Source organism: Moschus berezovskii, chromosome 1, assembly GCF_049115385.1.
Source record: "Moschus berezovskii isolate FMDL1 chromosome 1, NW_MosBer_1.0, whole genome shotgun sequence".
Taxonomy (NCBI): domain Eukaryota; kingdom Metazoa; phylum Chordata; class Mammalia; order Artiodactyla; family Moschidae; genus Moschus; species Moschus berezovskii.
Genome location: NC_142460.1, coordinates 42,864,124 through 42,888,100, shown reverse-complemented (window position 1 = coordinate 42,888,100; position 23,977 = coordinate 42,864,124). Strand labels below are relative to the sequence as shown.

The 23,977-nt window shown below is 37.3% G+C and overlaps 1 non-coding gene across 1 annotated transcript; it reads left to right on the top strand.

Annotated features, from left to right (window-relative positions):
- The first annotated feature begins 23,316 nt into the window (after window positions 1–23,316).
- On the top strand, window positions 23,317–23,418 carry LOC129554138 (U6 spliceosomal RNA). Its single transcript, XR_008685567.2, has one exon. It is a non-coding gene; the product is annotated as a U6 spliceosomal RNA (small nuclear RNA).
- Window positions 23,419–23,977: the final 559 nt, after the last annotated feature.

Genomic DNA, 23,977 nt, shown 5'->3' with positions numbered 1-23,977 from the left:
GAGTCTCTTCAGGTGGGAAGGGCAATGTCCCTAAAAGGAAACAAAAGCTTTAAGGAAGACTGGAGTTACTTTACAGCAATTCTGTGGGCCAGCTCCATGACTCTCTTCATTCTTGCAGAAGAACAATATTTTTTGGAAGAGTATCTCATGCATATTTTATTTCTTAACATTTATCATTTTCCCAAGGGCTTTCCAGGTGGCACTGAAAATTAAAGTGAAGGTCGCTCAGCTGTGTCCGACTCTTTGCGATCCCATGGACTATATAATGCATGGAATTCTTCAGGACAGAATACTGGAGTGGGTAGCCTTTCCCTTATACAGGGCATCTTCCCAACAAAGGAATGGAACCTGGGTCTCCTGCATTGCAGGTGGAGTCTTTACCAATTGAGCTATCAGGGAAGCCCTAATGGTGCTAATGGTAAAACAATCTGCCTTCCAGTGCAGGAGATGACAGGGACATAGGTTCAATCCTTGTGTCGGAAGTTCCTCTAGAGTAGGAAATGGCAACTCACTCCAGTATGCTTGCCTGGAGAATTCCATGGATAGAGGAGCCTGGCAGGCCACAGTCCATGGAGCCAAAAAGAGTCAGACATGACTGAGTGACTGTATGCATGCTACCTTTTGAAGCTTGTTCATTTATTTCACTGGAGGCAGAGTGGATAGAGATTGAGTAAAAAGTGAACACGAACTCCAATTACATAAACAGGGCTTTGCATGTACTCAAACTAAGAATTGCTTTCATGCGCAAGGACCAAGTCCTTTTGAGAAGAGGTTTTCAGATTTCTGAACTCTATGGAGGTTGACTATAGAGCAAATTATGATGGGAAGGTAAGAAGTCAGCACATGATACAGGGAAGTGACTATGATGATCAAGTGAGTTAGATATGAGCGCAGCATTTTTAGGTAGAAAGAAGGTCCTGGAATGGTTTTCCTACTTATCTGTGGTCCAAATGTGGCATGGGCAGAATCTAGATGACAGAGTATGTTCCAGATAATCATCAGAAGAGTCTATTATCTCTACATTTAAAATATTCAGTATTTGAACCCTTTCTACCACCTTCCGTTTTACCTACTTGGTCTAAGCTACTATCATACCTCTGCTGCTGCTGCTACTGCTGCTAAGTCACTTCAGTCGTGTCCGACTCTGTGTGACCCCATAGACGGAAGCCCACCAGGCTCCCCTGTCCCTGGGATTCTCCAGGCAAGAACACTGGAGTGGGTTGCCATGTTCTTCTCCAATGCATGAAAGTGAAAAGTGAAAGGGAAGTCGCTCAGTCGTGTCCAACCCTGAGCGACCCCACGGACTGCAGCCTACCAGGCTCCTCCATCCATGGGATTTTCTAGGCAACAGTACTGGAGTAGCTTGCCATTGCCTTCACCATATCATACCTCTATGTGTTATTGTAATTTTTCCTGACTGTGACCTCCTGCTATACCTCTCATCCCTCTAATACATACCTCATGCAGAACATTACTTACCAGGCTTCTGTTAAAGGTTAAGTCATATCAGGTACGGAGAAGGCAATGGCAACCCACTCCAGTACTCTTGCCTGGAAAATCCTGTGGACAGAGGAGCCTGCAGGAGGCTGCTGTTCATGGGGATGCAAAGAGTCGGACATGACTGAAGTGACTTAGCAGCAGCAGCAGCATATCAGGTCACACCTCTGCTCAAAAGTCTCTAATGATATCCCATTTATCTCAGAGCGAAAGCTGAAGTCTTTCTGTTTTAACTTTTTATTTAGTATTGGAATGTAGCAGATTAGCAATCTTCTGATAGTTTCAAGTGAACTGCAAAGTGACTCAGTCATATATTCACGTGTCCTATTTTCCCGAAACTCCCCTCCCCTCCAGGCTGCCAGATAACACTAAACAGAGTTCCTTGTGCCCTACAGTAGGTCCTTGTTAGTTATCCATTTTAAATACAGTGGTGTGTACATGCAGATTCCAAATTCCCTAACTATACCTTCCCTGATCCTTCTCCACCTTGGCAACTGTAAGTTTGTTCTCTAAGTCTGTGAGCTTTTTTCTGTTTTGTAATAAGTTCATTGTATCATTTCTTTTTATGCTCCATATACAATGCATGCCATAGGATATTTTTTTCCTTCTCTGTCTGGCTTATGTCACTCAGTGTGACAATCTCTAGGTCCACCTGTGTTGCTGGAAATAGCATCATTTCATTCTTTTTAACAACAGAGTAATATTCCATTGTATATATGTAACACAAAAGCTGAAGTCTTGAATTTATAACGTATTTCCTCTGACTTGAGCAATATTTGGAACCTCGTAGGAAGTCACTAAATATTGTTTGTTGGGGGAGTTTAAAATGAATAAATAAATTCCTACCTCATTGGAAGCAAATGGTAAGGTCTTTTTGGTTGGCTGCAAAGCTTTAAGTTTCTGTTGTTCCCCATACCCCAATTTCATCTGCAACCTCTCTTTTCCCCTCCTTCTAACTGGACAGAGTATCCCCCACACTTAGCAGGCACACTTGCCTTAGGACTGAAAACCTGGCCATTCCTTCTGCCTGAAATGCTCCACCACAAGTAAACTGTATGTCTGTCTTACTCTCTGTCTTTGTTGAAAGCTTTGTGAATCTTTCCCTAATCATCTTATTTAAAACTACAATACAGATACATCTCTCTTTTCTCCTTCATTTTCTAAATAATATTTATCTTTATTAATATACTATATATTTTACTTTTTAATAAATTACTCCCACCTCCTAAATGTGTCAGAATAGTGGGTATTTTCATATCATTTATTAGTGTCTTTTCTCCCAGTGTCTAGAACACTGGTATCTGACATAGAGTTCAGTTCGGTTCAGTTGCTCAGTCATGTCTGACTCTTTGCAACCCCGTGAATCACAGCACGCCAGGCCTCCCTGTCCATCTATGTCCATCTGACATAGAGTAGGCACTCAAAATTCCTGTGTTCATTTATTGAGTGACCCAATTAGTATTATGAAGAAGGCGTGGTTTGGGTTATGAAGGAGCAGGAGATGGAAAATAACAAATTAGGAGCTCAGCAGAATAAGGTAGAAATGAAAATCTTCAGATAATTCTCTGAATATTGATACTAATGGATTGTACCACCTTAAAAACTCTTTGTACTCCTCTCCATGTCACTGTGTCATCTACAGATGAAAGCTGAATATAATATTTTACAAGATCTTTTGCATCACTGATTTTTTTCAGCTTTCATGATAGATTATATAATTCAGTTTTGGTCCAGTTTCAGAATACATACTTATTCTTTAAGTCTCTATGTATTTGTATTACTCTGACCTTTATCAGGATTACATGCTGTATAGTATTTTTTCAAGATTTTTCCCCAAATAGAAATAATTACCCCCAAATTATAATTTTTGCTGTTAATCTTTCCAAAGGGATGATGACAGGAAAGAGAAAAATACAACTCCACACACATACAACTGAAATTTATCAGAAGAAAATATAAAGCTATCTCTTCTTCCAGGCATTTTCCTCCAGCTGGTTTTAGGACATATATCATTGTGGCTTCTCAATTTTAATTTACAAGCAACAAATGTGCTAGTTTTATAGGCTTCTGACCATTGCAAAATCACTGATTGCAAAGCCTGTCTTCTCAGAAAACTAATCAAAAGGTGACACATTCTGTTAACTTCCTATTATACATTCATAACATCATCTTTCAATTCAATGTCATAAAGAATTTATGTAGGACATTAATCATGCAAGACCACTAAATTGTTCTCATTTCAGTGATAATTGTTTACTCCTTTAAATGGTTTGTGTTGATTTCCAACAATTCAACTGAATAAAATATATCCTCCATTCACCCTGTGCTAGGAGAGAAAATTAACCTATAGCAAGGAAAAAACAAACTGAATATATAATATTAGTAGAAAAACTAAAATTTTATAGAACTCTTCTCTTCTTAATGACAAATACTAATGGCATCAGGGATAATTCTATGGCCTCCAATAAAAGAAATCTTGAAAAGCACAATAAAACTAAACAACAACTAAACCATGCATAATCAGAAAACATGGAAAAATAAACCCTCTTCAAAAGCTACATGACATGGTTGACTCTGAAATCAACTAATGTGTCTTGGCACACCTTGCCAGTCAATGAAACTAAACCTAATCAAAGTGGTGTCAATCACTTGCTAGGAACAAAAGAAATAGAAATCTAATGGTAAATTATTCAGTAATGTCTGGCAAAATGGGCATGAGAACTGCAATTCTTACAATCTGACTTCTAATTCTAGGTCCACGAATACTTCTGGAACCCTGAGATTGACACCTAAACTCGTCTCCATTGGCTCACATGTAAAACAAGAGGATGGGACTTGATCATCCTGTAGGTTTGTCCTAACACCAACATGATATGAGTCTGCTAGGAAACTCAGCTAATCAAAAATTTGCTTAAAAAAAAAAAAAAAAGGCTTGTCATCCATTTTTAGATTTACCCACAGCCTACAGGATAGAATAAGAATGGGATCAGTTTGAGACAGCTCTTTCAGCCCAAAGGTGCTATAACTAATGTTACCATCTATTCCTGCTTTGTAAGTGAAACGCTACTGTGTGTGTGTGTGTGTGTATATATTCCACCTCACCTCCCTCTCCACCCCCACCAATGCTGCTGTGGTAAAGTGTCTACTTTATGAGCATAATAAATAGCAATTGCCCTGTAATGGCAACTTTAGCTGTGACCATTATGGCACAATCTAAGTGCTTAAAAACACTAATGGGAGTGATACAATGTTAATTATACTAAGGATATGAAGGCTGTATACAAGAACTCCTGCAAAATTAAGTGAAGCCCTCAGTTCAGTTCAGTCGCTCAGTCGTGTCCGACTCTTTGCGACCCATGAATCACAGCACGCCAGGCCTCCCCTGTCCATCACCAACTCCCGGAGTTCACTCAAACTTGTCCACAGAGTCGGTGATGCCATCCAGCCATCTCATTCTCTGTCGTCCCCTTCTCTTCCCGCCCCCAATCCCTCCTAGCATCAGAGTCTTTTCCAGTGAATCAACTCGTCTCATGAGGTGGCCAAAGTATTGGAGTTTCAGCTTTAGCATCAGTCCTTCCAATGAACACCCAGGATTGATCTTTAGAATGGACTGGTTGGATCTCCTTGCAGTCCAAGGGACTCTCAAGAGTCTTCTCCAACACCACAGTTCAAAAGCATCAATTCTTCGGTGATCAGCTTTCTTCACAGTCCAACTCTCACATCCATACATGTCCATGGGAAAAACCATAGCCTTGACTAGACGGAACTTTGTTGGCAAAGTAATGTCTCTGCTTTTTAATATGCTGTCTAGGTTGGGCATAACTTTCCTTCCAAGGAGTAAGCGTCTTTTAATTTCCTGGCTGCAATCAGCATCTGCAGTGATTTTGGAGCCCCCAAAAATAAAGTCTGACACTGTTTCCACCTTTTCCCCATCTATTTCCCATGAAGTGATGGGACCAGATGCCATGATCTTTGTTTTCTGAATGTTGAGCTTCAAGCCAAACTTTTCACTCTCCTTTTTCACTTTCATCAAGAGGCCTTTGAGTTCCTCTTCACTGCCCTAGTTAATTCTAATTACAGTCTGTCTAAAAGAGATAGGAGAAATTAAGCACCCCCTTTTTAAAGTGCCTTTCTAATATAACAGCACTATTTGTCCACATGGGTTGAGAAACAGTGTGAGTAATTCAGAAAAATGGGATTCTGAAATAATTTTTTTCAGTTTAAAAGAAAAAGAAAAAGAGATGTATTACTTACATAGAATATGTGTTTTTACTTGAAACAATGCTTACTTTCTTGTGCTTAAGCCTAATTTAAATCACTTTTAAAGAGTCCATTCATTAAACTTCAGACACCAATTTATATTACAGGAATTTAAAAATATATTTTATGGACTATTTAGAAGATATATATCTGAAAATGAAACCATGATGCCTTATCATTTACTGAAAAAATTAAAATTTTAACAATAGCTATTTCAACTGTTTTTATCTCCCTGCATCCCAAATAGCTATCTATTCTTTTCCTTTTCCTCATTTACTGAATCCCTTCTATGTGTAAGTAGTGAGCATATAAAAATGGGTAAGATAATCTTACTGCCCTTAAATGGTTTATAGTCTAGCAGAGAAAGACAGATTTGTAAAAACAAGATAATTCAAGTTTACACTTTGGTAACTGCTATTGAATAAATATTTTTATTTCTTTGTCTTCTAACCTTGTTTATTCCTCAGATTCTCTTGCTTCCCTCTATATAAATTGATTTATCAATACATAGATCTCTAACTGAATTCAATTGGAGTAGTAGAAATCACGTTATTGATTCATCTGAATTTACTAATTTGTTAGAAATAAGAAGTTGGTAGGTTTTCTGCTGAAAGCCTGGCATAGAGTGTGACCGTTTTAAAACTGAAGCAAGTGACATTTCATAAATAATGAAACAATTAGGTGACAGCCTACAATTTTCAATATACACATTATTTTAACAGATCATAAACCAAGTAAAGTAATAGGAGGATATGAAAAATTCACTCATTTTAAGTAAATGACAGCCCTAACCAATTGAAATCACTTAATTCCATGGGAAAGTGTCCCATAATCTCTAAATTATAGGTATTTGTAGGTTAATCTAAATACTTATGGCAGGTATCTAGGTACTTATAAATTGTCATCCTCACTTCAAATCATTATCTATAATAGATTTGCTACATATAGCTAGTTTCAAATGACCCATAGGTCATATGTCAGATATCTGTTTTGGAAGCTTTTTTGTCATTTCTGCCCCACAACTTTTACAGTGTTAGGATAGCTTCTATGATATTTAATCTGTGTTTCCTTCGAAAAATAATTGTATGGCTACACCTAAGTATATGTTTCCAAATACTGGATACTTTGTATACTCTGTTTTTCTAATATGTGTAGATCCTCACTCTCTCCTGCAGCCCACAGGAGAGAACTAAACACAAAGCTAAACACAAAGAACTTATACAGAAATCCATGTGATTTCCTATGATCATTTTCTGAAATTCGTTTTTTTTTTTGTTTCTAATTTTTAAAATTTCTATCAAAATCTATTAGTTAACATGTGGACATAACTTTTCATTCTCTTCAGATTATTTTTGGAATTTTCTCTGCCATCTGAAGAGACATATAGACATAGACACATACATATACACACAGCAAATCCACTTATAATTTTCTCCCCATTTTCACGCATAGGTGTGGAGTCAGTGCTGTTCAAATTGTTCCTTCCTGATAGACAATTCTGCTATTGATTATATTTCTTTTGCTATATGCCTCTTTTTCCCCCATACTAGATATCATCATTATAATCATCTATCTTATATTTTCAGCCTCTTTACTGATAAATACAGTATTTTCTATTTAGTATTGCCAGTATTTCTCACTAAGGTTATTAACCCCTCTCATAGATGGTTACTCTATAGGAGCATTCCCTTCATGGGTAAAGAAATAGATTTTCACATAAACAACTTAGTGAAAGCATCAAGGATAGAAAGAAGGGTGAGATGATAAGAGTGGAAGCCACACAGGAATGGACAAGGTGCTGGAGAGCTGGAAAACCCTAGTGATGAAAGTCACTATGCTGATCCCATATGCTAGACCCCAGAAACTTGAGCTGTGGTTCTGAAGACGGTAGATGCCTAAAAGAAAGCAAGATAGAACCAAATGATCTAGGATTTGCCCCTTAGATTTACTTCTATCTTCTGAGAGCAGAATGGACCTCTTTCTGTAGTGTAATGATTATCATGTTCGCCTCACATGTGAAAGGTTGAAGGTTCAAAACACAGCTTAAACAGACTTTGGGGGGCTTCCCGCATAGTCCAGTTGGTAAAGAATCTACGTGCTATGTTGGAGACCTGGGTTCGATTCCTGGGTTGGGAAGATCCCCTGGAGAAGGAAATGGCGACCCACTCCACTATTCTTGCCTATAGAATCCCATGGACAGAGGAGCCTGGCAGGCAACAGTCCATGGGGTCACAAGAATCGGACACTGCTTAGTGCTATCTTTATTTCTTTCTCTGAGAGTGGAAAGTAATGGGGACCTGGATTCTAGTCTTTATGAGAAATTATTCAGTTTAGTTTGTATCAGGATAAAAATAGGAAACAGAGGTTCATGGCAGGACAAATGCACCACTTGAGAATCACTTCTTACAATTCACTAGTTCATCTCTTGCCAATAAGTAGTACAGTGAAGGTAATAGAAGTGGGTGAATTACCCCCAGCTAAATGGAGTTAGGACATTCACTAGAATCCTTGTTCAATACTCCATGAATGCTTGTCTAAACATATAATTTCTTTTGGGTTGTTGGGATTACAGTGACGTTTTTGCCTGTTAGTCTTACACTTGAAAATGCTGCTTAAAATCTCCATAATTTTAGAACTCTTTATAAACAAACAAACAAACAAAAGCTTATAAGATTTTTAAATTTCACTTTTAAAATTAATTTAATTTTTACAAATATAGGCTCGATTCCCCTTTCTGGTCAGATATATTTTCTTACATAAGATAGAAACAGAAAGTGATGGACAGATAGACATACATGGGACAACAAGTGTGTTAGCAAATAAGCAATGGTGCAAATAATGCCCCAAATTGGATAATTTCAAGGAAAATTCCATTTGGCTTTTGAATACACAAAATGAGCTGGAGAGAATAGATTTACTTCTATAATTGCTTTATGTTGTACTTGGGCCAATATTGAAATGATTTTACATACCCTGGGCACATACCAACTACTGGAGGTGAGAAGAGACCTGGAAACATACTGGATACAGAGGAAAAAGAGCTTATTTTACATATAATCCACAATGCAAAATGCCATTTTTAGAGCTGTGTCTGCATTACGACAAAACTGGTTAACTTCTGCAGTTTAGATAAGGAGTTAAATGAAATTTAAAAAAGAAAAAGAAACTCATGCTGACTAACTTTTTTATGCTAAGTTGGTCACTCCAGTCAAAACAGCTAATTTCAAGGCCACAAGCAGATGAAGACAGAGTCAAAGTAACAACAAATTATATTGCCAAGTGGCTTATAAATATTGATCATTTTTTTGAACTCTATAAAAACAAAATTTAAAAAATGAGTTTTTACCGTATTTGTAATAGCTTCCTATAAAATCTGCAAACATAGAAAGATGGAATTTTTTAAAAGTCAGTGTCAAAGGAGAAATGCAAAGAAGGTAAAGAAAATACACGTATTAGGCTACCACTTCTCCAGTTATCATGTGCTGAGTATTGTCCTTATCAATGTGAAGTGAAAGTTGCTCAGTTGTATCCGACTCTGCAATCCCATGGACGCCATGGAGCCCTCCAGACTCTGCTCATGGAGTTTTCCAGGCAAGAATACTGGAGTGGGTATCCATTCCCTTCTCCAGGGGATCTTCTCCACGCAGGGACTGAACCCCAATCTCCTGCACTGGCAGGCGGATTCTTTACCACTGAGTCACCATGGAAGTTCTTTCTTATAGCCCTTTGCTGTTCACTCAGTGCTGTCCGACTCTTTGTGACACTATGGACTACAGCACGCCAGGCCTCCCTGTCCTTCACCATCTCCTGGCGCTTGCTCAAACTCATGTCCATTGAGTTGGTGATGCCATCCAACCATCTCATCCTCTGTCGCCCCCTTCTCCTCCCTTCCTCAGTCTTTCCCAGCATCCGGGTCTTTTCCAGTGAGTCAGATCTTCACATCATGTGGCCAAAGTATTGGAGCTTCAGCTTCAGCATCAGTCCTTCCAATGAATATTCAGGGTTGATTTCCTTTCAGATTGACTGGTTTGATCTCCTCACAGTCCTAGGCACTCTCAAGAGCCTTCTGCAACACCACAGTTCAAAAGCATCAATTTTTTGCCACTCAGCATTCTTTATGGTCCAACCCTCACATCCATACATGACTACAGGGTATAAAGTCCATGATTGTCATTTTTGAGTTTTTAATAGTACAATATGCAAATTCCTTGGTACATCAATGTGAGAAAGGTAAAATCTAGGACATTTAGCATTTTTAGATGGGGTACAATGGTAATCATTCCTTTTAAGAGACCAAGATAATTTATTAAACTCTCCAGACTGTAGTTTATTTACCACCTTTGACCTTCCACCTTGCTTTGCTTTGTAGCTACATCCAGGGAATTTGGGATGGCTTGGTATCTACATTTTGATTCATTCTTGAAACAATCAGATCATTTTTTATACCTGTGCACATGTTTTTAATCTAGATCAGGAGTCACCAAACTTTTTCCACAGAAGGCCAAACAGGAAATAGTTTTCTCTTTGTAGGCTACACTGTCTCTGCAGCAACCACTTAAGTCTGGTGTTGTAGAGTGAAAGGAGCCACAACCAATTTGTATATAATGGGTGTGGCTATGTTCCAATAAAATTTTATATTTATCCAAAACAGTGCACAGGTCAGATTTGGCAATGGGCTGATGTTTAATGACCCTGATCTAGATCCTTATATTTTTGGCCATCCACTCACATCATATTTTCAAATATTGAACCGTTGTTACATTTTGAACACAAATAAATACGCAAAGAGGTTTTGGAAATCTGTTACTTCTGTCTGTCTTGTTCTCTTCTTGATTTACAGTGAAATCCTAAATCTCAACCTTCTGAGTCCAGATCAAATTTCAGTGCCTCTGGGGAATTTTTCCAGTACCTTCCCCTGCCTACTCTGTATTTACATGGGATTTCCTTCTTTGTATAGCCACATTGCCTAACATAGTGAGATTATCTCACTATATCTCTTTCTTCTTCACCAAACTAGATTTTTGTGCTTTTTTTATTTGTGTATTTCTTTTTTTTTTAATTTTAATTTTTTTTTCTTTTTTATTGGAGGCTAATTATTTTACAATATTATATTGGTTGGTTTTGCCATACATTGACATGATAGATAGTAATTCATCTTTGATCCCTGTGGCCAAGGACTGACTTTATATTGTAACTAAGTGTTCAGTAAGTGCTTGTTTAGTTGTGTGCATTAGGGAATTTAAGTTTATTTGTTTATTTTACTTTGTAAGAGAATTTGATCTTTTTGAATTCAAAGAAAACAGAATGGCAAATATTATTTGCTTACATATTAAGAACAATGTTAAGACAAGATGTGAACTGAAACCCCAGCCATAGAATATATTTCCTTTTTTAACAAAGATTTGACTATATCAATCATCATCTGATCACAGATGAAAGACCACAGTTCCCAACTCACCTTGCAGCCACGTGCTGCCATGTGACTAATTTTCTGACCAATAATACAGGAATGAAAAATATGTGGAACTTCTGGGAAGACTTCTTAGAGAGGCCTGTTCTTCTTGTGCCAGGGCTTCCCAGGTGGCGCTAGTGGTAAAGAACCTGTCTCCTGTGAGAGAACCAGGTAAAGAACCTGTCTCCTTGAGAGACACAAGAGATGCAGGTGTGATCCCTGGATTGGGAAGATCCCCTAGAAGGGCATGGCAACCCACTCCCATATTCTTGATGGAGAATCCCATGGACAGAGGAGCCTGGCGGGCTGCGGTCATGGGGCTGCACAGAATCAGAAACAACTGAAGTGACTTGGCACTTATGCGTACCCTAATTGTGGGAAGCACCTGTCTTGATTCCCTGTCTTTACTACCTTTCTTTCTTTTAGGAAAATAGAGATCATGAGTCCCAAGTAGGTATTTTGGAGCAGACATATCAAAAGTACCTACGTGACATGCTAGTACTTCTGTATCTCTTATGGATCGGTTCCTCCAAAATTCTTCTATGTACCACTGTTATTTCTGGTCTATTACAGAAGCCTGTCTGATAATATCTAACTAATGCAGTTCTATATATTTCATTTAACAGTGATTTCACCATATTCTAAATCTCATGTTGATATTTCTTTGCCAAATATAAAAACAAAAGGGGACCTCTCTCCCTCAAGACTGATAAAGAAAGTAAAGAATTAAAATAGAGAACTCTTTCTGAAATGATAAGACAAACCCCAAGACTTTCCAAAATGACAAAAGTTAAGTTGTTATAAAATATAATATTAAGGACTATTTTAATCTAATGAGATGTAAATTGTGAACACAGTCCTCTCTCATCTCTCTAAAACTATTTCCCATTTCAAGCAAACATGTAGGGTGTATGTCATGGCAGGAGAGCAACATGTATGCAGATTGTATAAAACAATTCAGGCATAAGTCTGTTTGATTCCTGATTCTGTACTTGGCAAGATATGTGAGTGTTGATGCTTTTGTGCTTCAAAGTTGTTTTCAGAAGGATGACCATGATCATGGTGAGGGGAAAAGGGTACCTATTTTGGAAAGCAGTGCAGATAAGTGATTTTTAAAGTTAAATACATAATCTCACTAAAAAGGAGTCCTTTATTCTCATCTCTATTTCTTTAACTGTGTCAAAACCCCATGGTCCCTTTAGTGGAATATTTCTTTTTAAAGTAAGAAGAGAAAACCTAAACTTGACTTGGAGAGTAAGCAATATGCCAGCTGCCTAATTACCTGCAAGCACTTGCAGACCATTCCAGAATATCGTTCTGTCTGGAAGCTCGCCTCCTAATCACATCCATATTTCTTATGAACACTGTGTTCAGGTCACAATACCTTTGAAATTACAGAAAACCAAGTCTCAGTTCCACCTCTGAAATAAAGGGAATGGAAAATGTGATCTCTTAGGACTTTGCTTGTAATTTTCTATGACTTTATGATAGTCTGGAGATCCATTCACCAGGAATTGTTGGGAAGAGAGGATGAAAGAAGAAACAACAGTGCAGAAGAGAATGCTGGTACATTTTAAAGAGGAATGAGAGCCAAGTTATCAGTCCACTGACGCACGGAGAAACGTCTTATCATAGATCATATGGCTTTTTTGGTACAGGCTCTTCAATAATGGAAGAAAATCTGCAACTGAATGTTAGAATGTGTTTGGGGTCACATTTTGAACTTCAAACTCACTAATGCAATTTTTGTGGACATTTATGAACACTGTGGGAAGGCCATAAAAAGGAAGGTATTCACTCCTTGCACCCATGTAGATTTATTCTTGGTATGAGCAAGGCTGGTAGTGGGCTTGCAGGTAGGAAGGGGGAAAGGGCACTGGGGGAAGCTGGTACGGTTGCAAGAGAACCCTTCTCACAGCCCTGTTGCTGACAGAGTCTCCCAGTTACATGTTGCCACCATGAAGCATACATTTATCAGCCCACATCAAGAATGCAAAGTACCACTTCTCTCTAAGTTGCACAGAACAAAATTCTGATTCTTAGGTATGTAATCTTGTAAAGTTTCAAACATATTGCAGAGAAAACTCCATGAGCAGCTTTGCGTATTTTTGGCTTTTCACTTTCTTCAGTGCCTTGTGGTTCTCAGTACCACACACCACTGATCAATTTAAAACCTGTAAGTGAATCTGAGAGCAAATAGGACATAAATGAATAATCAAGAAACTGCACATGTTCCTTTGAAGATTTTTTAGTTTTTCTACAAGTGACAGTTGGAACAAATTGTGTTCATTGTGAAAGAGATGGGAATGAATGTTTGGCAGGAAGTAGTTGTCTGTTCATTTGTTAACTCTTTGTAGAGTTCCACCATATTTAAAGATAAAAAAAAAAAAAGAAAAACTTATTTCTTACTTGTTGCATTCCTAACACATAATATAGTGTCTGACACAGAATAGGTATGCAAAAAAATTTTTTTTTTGAGCTTGTTAAGTAAAGGAGAAAAGAAAAGCTTAGGTTTTAAGTAAAATTATATATAGTAGGGAGCAAAACCAATGCTTACATATTTAGTTGGATACATTAAAACTCCCAGTGTACAGCTTTGTCTTTTTAAAAGAGAAATAGTTCAGGGTTATTTGTTTGGTTGTTTGGTGATTGGAAACAAAGGAAATATATTTAGGAATGATATAATAAGCACACTGACTTCTTTAATTCAAAATAGCCCCAAGAATATGGAAACTAAGTGAACTTAAGACTCATTTTTTCCCTTTCATCAGAACATTTTGTTGAATTGTAAAGACAGCTGAGGGATACGGAGTCACAGAGGGGGAAGGTATGAAGAAATCAAATTGAAAACTGAGTTAAAAGAAGGACTGTAATTATCCACAAATTAAGGAAAACTACTTATTTAAACATCCTAGATTAGAAATAGTTGATGTCATAGAACGTAGATCAATTAGTAAGTGTTTATTATTCTAAAAGAGTAGGTCAGGGAGAGAGAAATAGCACAACGGAAGGGCAATTTTGAAATAAGGCAGAAATGAACAACCACGTGAAGAGAGAGAAAGGGCAAATTTAGGTGCTTTTATCCGTATCACTTTCTTAGGAAAAAAATGAAAATAATAAAACTATCTTGACTTGTATGTGTCTAAAAACAGAGGGCTAACATGTGCTGTCATTATTCAGCTGTTGCTATTGAAAACCACTGCGGAAAAGAGAAAAAAGGAAGGTTAATAGTCCACTTCATTATTCATGTGTTTATCCTCTGTGTTTTCTCAATAATAACAAAAAACAAATTATATCCCCTTCATGAAGGAGAATATAGCCTGTACATCAATCTGATGGTGGAGAAACTGAGTTTGAGGTAAGATTTTAAGGAAAATTGACACACAGAAGAAGCTTATGGAGGATTACAGAAGAAAGAAATCAGAATTAAAGAATAACATGATGCTCCAAAGGCATCAACAACAATCATCTATGATTTTTCAATAATAGAGTTTAAAAGGTCAAGGATAGAATTTCTTCAACAGTTTAATTTTGGCCATTATACAGATAACATTTTCCAAATGAATATTGGTTGTGATAATGAAGACATTAATGAAGCACAATTACTGGGCTCTTTTGCAGACCCAGCTGAGGGAAGAGCAATTGTCAGCTGTTCTCTGAATTTTTCCCATTTATTTTTAGTCTGGGATTTCATCTTTGCAAAGGTTAAGATTCAGGAGGTGGGTAGAGGTTCAGATGAGCACAAGTCCATAGGAGAGAGTCTTAATTGTGACTGAGTACCCCTAAAATCTGTACTCAATCTGATCAAACTCCTAGGCATAACTTCCAGTTTACAGAAAATACAGGAAAAAGAGAAATAGATGATAACCATGAAAGAAGGTCAAAATCTAGAGTATGGGGAATAACAAGACAAAGCACACAATTTTGTCAATAATAAATTGAAATTTAAAAAAAAGAGAGAGAAACAAAAGAATAACAAATAAATTGAAAGTGACTGCTGTTGCTGCTGCTGCTAAGTCATTTCAGTCGTGTCCGGCTCCGTGCGACCCTATAGACGGCAGCCCAGGCTCCACTGTCCCTGGGATTCTCCATGCAAGCACACTGGAGTGGGTTGCCATTTCCTTCTCCAATGCATGAAAGGGAAAAGTGAAAGTGAAGTCACTCAGTTGTGTCTGACTCTTTATGACCCCATGGACGGCAGCCTACCAGGCTCCTCTGTCCATGGGATTTTCCAGACAAGAATACTGGAGTTGGGTGCCATTGCCTTCTCCTGAGACTGTAACATAGCAAAATAATGCAGTAAGAAAACCATTAAGATACTAATTCAAATATATCAGTTCTAATAAAACATTTAGGAGACATTTGGTGAAATTTGAACACTAAGCATTTGATTAAGACATGGTTGTTACTATTTTTAGGAATGTTAATGATATTATGTTTGAAAAGTTTTTACATTCTGAAGTTTTTAAGGATGGAATGATATCATGTCTGGTAATTGTTTCAATGTTTCCTGGGGTGGAGTTAAAGTGGGAAGGGTTACAGATGGAATAAATTTGGCAGAGTTTTATTGTTGTTTATTCTGGCTAATGAGAACATGGAATTTATTACAATAACCTCTCTCTCTTTTTTAAAACATTATTCAAATTAAAAAATTAAAAAGTCAGTAGGAGCTAGAAAGATGAAATAACAGAGCAATTCATTCCATGTCATATAAAATTATACTAAAATATTTGATCCATTTTAATTTTTATAGTTTTCCCATTTTAAATTATGCAAAATAACTTGATCATTTGTTTCTTCATATTAAGGAGGCTAAGTTTGAGAATTGAATACTGGAGAGTTGGACAACAGAGTTCAAAGAGAAGTTAAAAATCATGGAGTCTGCCCTCCTCCCATGTGTTTTCAATTTCTATTAATACAAGTTTCATACTTCTTATCATAGTTTAGAAGGAGTTATGATCTACCGCTAGTTACTGCACAAGTTGTCAGAAAAAGTGATCTTCCCAGATTGTCCTTCCTAATTTCTTCATCATGCTTCATTTTCCCTTGTAACACTTATCCCTAAATTATGTCTGTTTATTTCTGTTCATTGGTTTTCTTATTCTCTGTCTAGAGTATAATATTCACAACTGTGTTTTGCTTTGTCCATGGCTATGAGTTTAGCACTTAAGACATGGGTTAGCCTACATTAGGCACTGAATAAATACTTGCTGAAAATGGATTCTGAAATCCAAACATGTGTTTGTGACAAATAGTTACCTGGGTTTTCCTGGAATTATTTTTGTGATACAGAGTTCACAACTTCATGAAGTGTGCATTCCATTGCTGGACAGCAGTCATTGTTGGAAAGCGTCGTGCCTTAGTTTAGACTAAATGTTTTTTCTATTTTTCACTCATTTGCTCTTAATTATCCCTTTAGGTGCTATATGGACATGCTACCATCTGTTGTTGAATAAGGATGAGCTCCTTTCCTCAGTGAATGTTTGGCCAAAGGTGTCCTCTTGCTTGGAGTGCCAAGACTGCATGCTACTGTTTATTTGGGAACCATAAACAGTTATCATCCAAAGTCAAGCTGCCATTGTGGAGTGCTGCCAGAACCAGGACCGGAGTCCATTGAATCTCTGCCTTTCTCTCTCTCTTTCTCTCTCACTGTCCCCACTGCATCAGGAGTGGCTGCAATTTTTCTGCAAACCCTTAAAACAGAAGGGGTATGATTGAATCTCATTTCCCATTGAGTAGAATTCTCCACCATAGAAAGTCGGATACTTAAACAGAAGGAGCCCTAAGATGACACCACTTTGCACTTTGGCCCACTTCCCCCCAACCCTTTTGTTGTTTGAAAAAACCTACCTTTATTCTACACTACAAAGGCAACTTTCCTTCTAAGAATAAAAAGGTCATTTTCTGATACCAATCCCATTAGGGATAGAAATAAAACAAAAACTTAGTTCACCATATGGATTTTTTAATATGACTTCAACATGAGCCTTAACAAAAAAAATACAGCTTATTCATATATCGCTCTTTCCTTGAAGAAAAGGGCCATTTGTCTCTATGGTGAAGAATCTAGACAGGACTAAGGTAACCATGATTAAACTCTGCCACTAACTCACTATGTTAGTAAAATCAGGGAAATCATAGTAACTTCATAAGTTAAACATTTTCTGTCTCTAAACATTACACTTTTCTTTGAAAATCATCAAATACCATGTATTTTATGAATGATTTCTATGAAGAACTCATAGAAGCTCATATTTAGTAACCATCAAGAGTTGTATGGCTAGGGTAATATTCTAAACTTACAAAATCTAATTCAATTTTATAAATAAACTCACATTGATTCTGTTATTTGTATTTAGATTTTCCAGACATCTAAAAAGTATTATCTTCATGGAACTGAAAACAGGATTCTGTTTCCATGAAATAGTTCTTTCTTTTCTTGTAAAACACTTGTCTATTTAATTTATGCACTCGTGGTCATGTATGGATGTGAGAGTTGGACTGTGAAGAAGGCTGATCGCCGAAGAATTGATGCTTTTGAACTGTGGTGTTGGAGAAGACTCTTGAGAGTCCCTTGGACTGCAAGGAGATCCAACCAGTCCATTCTAAAGGAGATCAATCCTGGGTGTTCACTTGAAGGACTGATGCTAAAGCTGAAACTGCAATACTTTGGCCACCTCATGAGACGAGTTGATTCACTGGAAAAGGCTCAGATGCTAGGAAAGGTTGGGGGCGGGAGGAGAAGGGGATGACCGAGAATGAGACGGCTGGATGGCATCACTGACTCTGTGGACATGAGTTTGAGTGAACTCTGGGAGATGGTGATGGACAGGGAGGCCTGGCGTGCTGTGATTCATGGGGTTGCGGAGAGTCGGACACCACTGAGCAACTGAACTGAACTGAACTGAACTGAACTGACATCAAATACTCTAATTGAAATTTCTATTTCTTTACAAATAAGCTTTCAAACCTTAATATTATGACTTTTATTGTAATGTTTCTAATATTACCAAAAATTAAAATAGATATCCAATTCTTTATTTTTAGATCACATTATAAATTACCACCACATTCAGTTTTACATCAATTCCCTATTCAATCATTCACTCACTCTCTCATTCATTAATCACTGATCAAACCTTCTCAAACAGTGATGTGTGTTTCCAATTCTTCAGGTTTTTGTAGGACAAAAATATTTCATGTTTACCAGTTTTCAGATAGCCAGTATATTTTACTTTTAGGAGTCTGTAAAGTAATACAATAAACACCATCTTATCTCACACACTTAAGGTAAGAATATGCATAAAGTAGTTATAAATTAAGAGCATTGAATTAAATGTTTTAATGGAGTTTCAAAGTATGATGGGAATAGTGATAGAAAAAAATACAATGAAGAGGATTGGGGGAGGCTTCATGAAGAAAAGTTGCATTTCAGCTTATCTTTGAATGACTGGGATTGAGTTTTAGTTACTAGAGAACAGAAGAAACAGCACAAATTAAGATTCAAAGGCAAGTAAGTACAAGATGTATTCAAGAATGATGTAACACAGTGCAGCTGGAATATAGACGCCCCTTGAGCACAACACAATATGAGACTAGAATATTAGAAATAAGTCAGACTGGGAAAGAGCGTGTGTGCCATGCTAAAGAACAGAGAGTCACCCTTTGGTAAGCAAAAAGAAGCCAGCAAAGGCTTCTTAACCAATACAGAGACCCTTGGAAGATTAATTTTAGCAAGATGACAGCCATGATCATTAAGAATGAAAGTGCTCACATGCACAGAAGTCAGTCTCTCTCTCCAGTTCATTACTATTTCTTTATCAGTGCTTTCCTTTTGAAAAGAAAGTCTGTTTCTGTGAGTTACCACGACAGCCCTCACAGGTCACCTACAAATGTGTAAGTATATAAAGTGTAAATATTCATTTACATCCATTGGACAGAAAACAACTTTTTTTTGACCTTTCTTTTATTGATGATATACTGTAGTGGATTCCTAAGGTTGCTGTGACACATTATCACAAATACAGTGGGTTAGTACAACAGAATTTATCCTCTCACACTGCTGGAGGCTAGAAGTATGAGGTCAAGGTGTTAGCAAGCTATGCTTTCTTGTGCAGGCTCTAGGGAAGGATATTCTTCCTAGCCTCTTTCTAGCTTACAGCAATTGCTGAAAATCTTTGGCATTCCTTGGTTTGTAGGTTGCAACTCTAATCTCTATCATCACATGGTGTTGTCCTTTCTGTCTCTGCCCTCTTTTTATAAGGACACCAGCTTTATTGGGTTTAGGGTCCACCCTGCTCCATCATGACCTCATATTGACCTTATTACATCCTCAAAGACCTTATTTCTAAATAAAGTCACATTTACAGGCATTAAGGTTAGAACTTGAGCACATCCTCTAGAGGACATGATTCAACTCATACGACATACAGGAAACATTTTAAAGTGTGATATTCAGGAACTTCTGTAGTGAAGAATGTTAAGCTTTCTCTAAGAGTCTTGTTAAAGTTACATCAGGGCTTCCCAGTTGACTCAGTAGTAAAGAATCCTCCTGCCAATGCAGGACATGTGGGTTCGATCCCTGGATCAGGAAGATCCCCTGGAGTAGGAAATGGCAACCCACTCCAGTATTCTTGCCTGGAAAATTCTATGGCCAAGAAGCCTGGTGGGCTACAGTCCATAAGGTTGCAAAGTGTTGGACACACCTGAGCATGCTCACACACACATAAGCTATTAATACATTTTACTGAGAAGTCGTTGGTAGGCAGTCTGACCGTGAAGGAAGAGCAGATGACTTTTGATCTTCCAGAAAATCTATCTCATATGTGTTATACCTTGCCAAAAGACCACATCACCAGTTGTCCTTTGCTTATCAGTTTATTTAAATATCATCCTGTTTACGGCAGTCATAATCAAAGAAAGGATCATTATCAAAACTGATGTTTGATTCTTTCCTCATACTGTTTTTCAAGTGATTCTTGTCTCCAATTTCCTCTTTCCCTTCCTCCAAATCATCAGTTATTCTGTTTCTCCATTTCTGCCCATTTACCACATACAAAGACAAAGCTCAGTGTCAATTGCAAACATAAAAAATGTGTGTGGTTTCCTGTCTTCTGAGTTAATGATGAAATGTGAAGCAATACAATTCCTGTTGGCCTACAATAAAGGCCATCATCAATAGCTATGTTAGAAGGTAGGCCTGCACTAACCAAACTGTCTCCATAATTTAAACAGTATTTTCTAAACTTATTGATGAACATTTAGTGAAAGAGATAATCAGAAGTGATGATAAAGTATGCCTACCCGATTTCAATCTGCCAGGACTGTCACTTTCAAATGAGAGTGGATTGGTTTGACAGCTCTCATAATTCTTTAGAATTATTAGGGGCTAGCCACTGCTTTCTGCCTCATAGCCTATCCCTCTCTCTCTCTCTGATGCATTCCAAATTAATTCTTATTTATGTTTCTTATCAAGTCATAGTTTATTTTTCTGCCACAGAATAGTGCACTCCTACAAATACACAACTATATAGTGAACACAATAAATAACTGCCAAATGTTGTTTTCCATGGCAAAACAGTGTAAAGCAAAATGTTTATGCGATGCACACTTTCATTACTTTCTACTGATAATTTAAATCATTGTCATTTGTCAAGTTAGCAGATAGAGAGGATGCTGTGAAAAAAGAACTGCTCTTTTTATGCATCATGATAAATCATAATCATATTTTCTTTTGCAAGAAACAGTAAATTTGAGCTTAACTTTGGTTCTAGACAGTAATGATTTTCATGATGTTTTTGAACAGAAAAGAAGTAACAAAAACTCAATGGGTTGAGTGAATTATTTAAAAGCTAGAATTTTAAAACAGACTGTTAGGGAATGATTTGAAATCAATCATTTATATTTCACTGGTGAAGTTTTGCCATTATTTAGTGGTTGGTTTGATTCATTTTGTTGTCTTTATTTTATCCTATGTACCACTCAAATAAAGATTTTGTTTTTCTTTGTAGTTACCTGCTTTTTTACAGAATCTATGTCTTGTTCAAGTCATCACAACATTTCTATTTTTCAAATATGTAAAGCATATCTCCAGGTCTTTCCCAAGCAAAATGTCAATTCTGGACATTAGTTTCATTTTATTTATAAAGGTAGAGAATTTATTACATGTGTCATAGTAAATACGTTTAAACCAATAAACTTAAAATAGTCCTAATTCAGTAGTGCACAGGGAATTTATATTTTAGTACAAAAATGGTACATTCAGCACATATTGCCATAAATTTGTACAGGTGGAACAGGATCAAGTGACATAACAGTCAAGCAGCAGGCATGGTGTGACAGCTTATTGACAGACAATGGAATGGAACTTTGAAGAGAGGAGCAGCTGTATCATATTGTATCCTGCAATTAAAGCTATTAAGGCAGAAGAAAAACATCTTCACTTTCATGATTCGGGGCTCTCTCTCTGCTTTGCCCTAATGAAGCCTGATATGTATTTCATCATGACAAAACATAATTGATGTCATGAACATTTTAAAATGATCACTGTGGAATACATGCTTTTGAGAAACACTGTATTTATTATTATAAATGTTTCAACACTTATTTTGAATTATATTGAATATTATGACAGTATAGTTTAAAAGTGTTCTCAGTGGCAAATGAGACATTGTGAAGACTACCTTTCTAATTAATTCCACAATAGTTGAAGTTTCTTTTTAATCTCTTCCATACATAATTATAATTTTATAATTATAAACATAATAGCTTCTCCCTTGGAGTTGCAAGAGATAAAACCACAATAAGTCAAACAATGTACACTGTTCAGAAGCCACTTCTATCTTCATGAAAATTAAAGTGTAAAAAATCTAGGGGTAAATGTAATAGACAGAAACCACTTTCACTCCCTTGAGAATATATGTCTCTACAGTAGTACTCTTTGGAGACTTGTTAACATAAAATATTAGACAAATTAGACCTATATTTAACTCAGAGATTTGAGCATTTATAATTAAACATACGCTGTTCATTAAGAGGAATATTGTACGGGATACAGAAAAGAATTAAGATAAAGACCCTGAATTCTAGACAGATCAGGGATCAAATTCTGGCTCTGCCACTTATTAGCTGAGTGACTTGAACTAAATGAAAAGATTGTCAGTGTTAGCCTTCGGGCTATTCTTCCATTACTGTCCCATGTGCTAAGAACAGCACCTGTGATGCTGGACACCTAATACCACTTGTGGAATAGGAGAATGAGTGAATGAAAGCTCTTGGAAGACATTTAGCACAGTGTTTTTATTCACCTCGGAGAAGGCAGTGGCAGCCCACTCCAGTACTCTTGCCTAGAAAATCCCATGGATGGAGGAGCCTGGTGGGCTGCAGTCCATGAGGTCACTCAGTCGGACATGACTGTGCGACCTCACTTTCACTTTCCACTTTCACACATTGGAGAAGGAAATGGCAACCCACTCCAGTGTTCTTGCCTGGAGAATCCCAGGGACGGGGGAGCCTGGTGGGCTGCCATCTATGGGGTCACACAGAGTCAGACACGACTGAAGCGACTTAGCAGAAGCAGCAGCAGCACATATGACATCCTTTCTGATTTTGACTCCATCTCTCCTTCACTTTCCGCAACAGAAGATTGGGACAATATAACATACTGAAATTGATTGATGATGGAATGCATGCATGCGGCTAAGTTGCTTCAGTTATGTCTGACTCTGTGTGACCCGGTGGACTGTGGCATGCCAGGCTCTTCTATCCATGGGATTTCCCAGGCAAGAATATTGGAGTTAGTTGCCATTTTCTTCTCCAGGGGATAGTCCTGACCCAAGGATCAAACTCGCATCTCAGGTTTTCTGCATTGGTAGACAGGCTCTTTACTGAATACTTGTGTCTAATTATTATATGTTGCAGAGTCCTTCATTCTTTTTTAAAAAGACTAAGAGCAGGGACTATATTTTTCTAAAGTGTAAGCAAAATAAATGATCCTTCAAAAATTTTGAAAGAACTTTGAAAGAAAGAGTTCACATGTATCTTTCCAAAATGAACTCACCTTTCCAAATGATAATATCTAGTGTAAAATTAAAAACTAATTCTGCTACTTGCTTATGCAGCACACATACTAAAATTGGAGCGATACAGAGAAGATTCGCATGGCCCCCGGGCAAGGCTGACACGCAGTTAGTGAAGTGCTCCATAGTTTTAAACTTTCCAGCAAACAAAAGCCCAGGTCCAGACGGTTTCACAGCTGAATTCTACCAAAAATTTAGAGAAGAGCTAACACCTATCCTACTCAAACTCTTCCAGAAAATCGCAGAGGAAGGGAAACTTGCAAACTCATTCTATGAGGCCACCATCACCCTAATACCAAAACCTGACAAAGATCTCACAAAAAAGAAAACTACAGGCCAATATCACTGATGAACATAGATGCAAAAATCCTTAACAAAATTCTAGCAATCAGAATACAACAACACATTAAAAAGATCATAGATCATGACCAAGTGGGCTTTATCCCAGGAATGCAAGGATTCTTCAATATCCACAAATCAATCAATGTAATACACTACATTAACAAACTGAAAAATAAAAATCATATGATTATCTCAATAGATGCAGAGAAAGCCTTCCACAAAATTCAACATCCATTTATGATAAAAACCCTCCAGAAGGCAGGAATAGAAGGAACATACCTCAACATAATAAAAGCTATATATGTCAAACCCACAGCAAACATTATCCTCAACAGTGAAAAACTGAAAG